The sequence below is a fragment of the Crocodylus porosus genome, unplaced genomic scaffold (genome assembly GCF_001723895.1).
Source record: "Crocodylus porosus isolate Cpor-Errol unplaced genomic scaffold, CroPor_comp1, whole genome shotgun sequence".
In the NCBI taxonomy this organism is placed as follows: Eukaryota; Metazoa; Chordata; order Crocodylia; family Crocodylidae; genus Crocodylus; species Crocodylus porosus.
Window position 1 is genome coordinate 18,794,732 of NW_017728943.1, and position 3,505 is coordinate 18,798,236.

The window sequence follows — 3,505 nt, forward strand, 5'->3', positions numbered from 1 at the left end:
GTACTTTGATTTAACTTGAATCTGGAAGGCATCTATGCACTTAACTATTTTGTTAAAGGTTTAAACCAGTTTCTGATCACTTAAAACTAGTATATGTGCAACTTCTGCCCCTAGCCATAATGATTTTGCGATGAGACCTGTTGGGGTCAGCTTCTGCCAGCCTTACCCATAGTGAATTGCCCTTTAACTCTGGTCTCCAAAATCCCAGACTAACATCATAACTGAAAACATCCTGCTTCTGAATTTGCAAACAAATAGGAGGGTGAAGGGGAAAACATTCTATTGACAAGAATAGTAATAGTTTAAGAAATGAAAGGAATGAATGCTGGGATTGGGGTGGGGGTCTCAACAGTTCAGGTCAATCATCTGAATCACAGATTACAATGCATATGCATATTAATTTTGCACTAGATGGCTTCTCTGTGCAGCCCACCTGATCAACACTGGGGATTCTGTCATGGTATCATTTGTTCCTGTTTGCAGAGACTGGGCTACATGATATTTTACCAGAATATTTGGCCCTGAACTGTGACATGCACTGGACCTGGGTACACAAGCAGGTCAAAGTCATGTCATGACATGGTAAGGAGACTGTTGTGCTGCAACACAGTTCCCCGGCACAGTAGATAGGTCTGTGTGAACGGCCTTTTTTTTTGGTAAAACAGATAGAGAAGAAGGGTAAGTCTAGTGGGCCTTAACAGGTCTGCTGGTGATACAGGTTCAACTCCTCACTCTACCACAGACTTCCTGGCTGGTGAAGTCACTTAATCTCTCTGTCTCTGACCCTTTTCTGTAAATGGGGATGGCAGCACTGCCCTACATCACAAGGGTGTTGTGAAATAAACATATGCATTAAGGACTGGGCAGTGCTCAAGGAGCCACATAAGTATAAAATGGGCCCAGCACTGCAACAAAATCCTGTCTTGGAACACAGAACAGAAAATATTAACGCAAACTTCCCTGACCCTGTCCTGTTCTGGAAAGGCCTCCTGCATGAATATAGGGCAACACTGCTGCAAATGAATGCATCAGTATGCAATGCAAAGAAGTCAGCAAACCCCACAAGCTACCACAGTTATTTTATTCCTTTCTGAGCTGTGAGGAGCCCCTTTGTCACTAGCCCAGCAGGGCTGTTCACTTTCCTATCACTAGGGATATGAAATATCTCCAGTCCCAGGGCATTGTAAGGACTATGCTTGAAGTTCTCTTCTTCCTACACCTGCACTGACTGTGGTGTTTGACCAAGCATTTAGTTAAAGCTCCCATATTGTTTCCTTTGTAGTCAGTCACTCACCCACCACTTATTGCATGAATTGGCTAGTTCTGCTAATATGAGCATGCAGGTGAGATGCTTTTAATTAAAGGCATATAGCATTTGCATATGAGTTGATGAAGGAAAGGGGAGGGGAATCAATATTAAACTTAGCAGAAAGGAAGAAGGAAAAAACCTTTCAAGCACTTTATGTACACAGGGATATGATTAAGCTTGAATAACATGCAGAGAGAAAATGAACATCAAGAAAAGTTGAAGCTAACAACTAGCTGTCTGAGAGCTAGTTGTTAAATTAATCTCTGAAAGTTAAATTAATTAGCTCTAGGGAATGTATGGGGAAAAAGCCATATAATATGGGAAGTGGTGCTGGCTCCTACCCTGGGGGGTCTTTAAGAAGAGGCTTGATGCCTACCTGGCTGGAGTCATCTGAGCCCAGTTTTTCTCCTGCTCAGACAGGGGGTCGGACTTGAAGATCTACAAGGTCCCTTCTGACCCAACTTTTACGCTTCTATAAAAAATATATGATCTTAAAACACCACTAGTACAACATAGCAAATTCTTTAATTCAGTGCATCCCAAGGGGAAGTTCTCCCATTTGACACTTAAAAACCCTGGGCTTCACTATCTGCAGCTGAAAAGCAGAATCCTGCTCTTTATCTCCAAGGAGACTCTTGTTCATGTAGTACAGGACTTCTCATGACAGGCTGTCCTCATGTACTGCTATTTGGGGTTCTTGCTGAGCTGTGCATGCTGTTGGGTTGACAGCTAATGCCCGATGATCAGACAGGGCTGGTGAAAATGTGGAATAGGTCATTTTGTCTTTGAATTGAGAAAAGGGAGGAGCAGAAAGGTATCGTGCTTATCAGCTACATAGCAAGAAGCAGCTTTGTAGTCCCTCTCCCCTAACAAGTTTGTCAAAATGGATTAACTTCTATCTTGTATTGGTTTAGGCTGGAATTTTTAAAGATGTCTAAGAGAAACCTTTTAGGCCAGGGACAGACATTGAAAAAGCCTGAGCATGAATTGATTCAATCTTTGCAGGTTAGTCTAACCTGGCTAGGCTGAACTGATTTGAAACTGGACAGACATTCTCTCTGGACTGAGGAAATTCAGGCACATGCCTGCAGTGGCTCAGGATAGAAGCCGGGAGGCACTAGAGCAGCCCTCCCTTCCCTTCTGCAGGGAACTGAGCTGAGGGGGCATGGCCAGGCCCCAGCAGGACTCTTTCATTAGGAAGGTCTGCCTGCATGGTCCCAGGCTTTTCTCCATTGGCTACTCAAGGGGTGGGAGTATTGCCAGCCCCCAGCCCTGGGCGAGCACTTTGAGCCACAGGTGGGGAGGAGTGATGCAGTGCATACATCTGTTGATGATACACAGTTTTTCAATCTCCCTCCCTGCTTTCTTATACTGTCTGCAGCAAACTGAAGGCAAGCAAGCCAGCTGGGGGCTGATAGTGATAACAGTCTTTATCACCTGATTAGCAAAACAATGACCTCTCTCCATTACTTCAAACTTCTTAAAACAGCTTAGAAGCTGACCTGTTGATTAGCTCCAAAGAGCCCTAAGCAGTAACTGTTCTGTCTGCCTGCCCCAGTGAAATTGGAGAGAGAGACATACACAGGCAGCTCTAGGCATACCACATGCCTAGGATCCATAGGGCTGAGGTCCATGCTGTGGGAGATGGGAGGGGATTTCCTGCTTGACTGGGGGGGCAGGGCAGGGGGAAGCCAGGCAGATTCTGCTGTGTCTGCAGTCTCTGCTGGAGCCTTACACAGCATTAGCTAGCATACCACATGCTGGCTATGGTCTGCTGTGGCAGGGAGGAGGAAGGGATCCCTGCTTAAGCAGCCAGTGGTGAGGGGGCAGGGGGAGGGGGGACAGGGAAGCCAGCAGATGCTGCTGTCCCTGCAAGTCTCTGCCAGAGCTCTGGCCAGGGAGCAGAGGGGAGGGGCCGGCTTTGCTGTCTAGCAGAGAGCCCTGCCCAGCCCAGAGAGCATGCTGGCATGCTGAGGGACTCTGATTTATCTTAAACCAGCAAGGGGTCTGGGACAGACATTACATAAACCGGCTTGACCCAAATCAGTTAAGTCTGATACTACATTCATAGAATCATAGCATCATAGAATCAATGAGTTGGAAGGGATGTGGACAGATCATCTAGTACAACCCCCTGCCATGGGCAGGAAGGAGCACTGGGGGTGGGAGGGGTCATAAGACCCCAGCCAGGTGCCT

General features: G+C 46.4%; 1 long non-coding RNA gene across 1 annotated transcript in view; it reads right to left on the bottom strand.

The window, feature by feature from the left end:
• Window positions 1-314: 314 nt before the first annotated feature.
• LOC109319151 overlaps window positions 315-3,505 on the bottom strand; it is a 10,527-nt gene continuing 7,336 nt past the window's right edge. The window contains exon 3 of the long non-coding RNA XR_002103384.1: window positions 315-325. This is a non-coding gene — a long non-coding RNA (uncharacterized LOC109319151). The remainder of the gene's footprint in view (window positions 326-3,505) is intronic.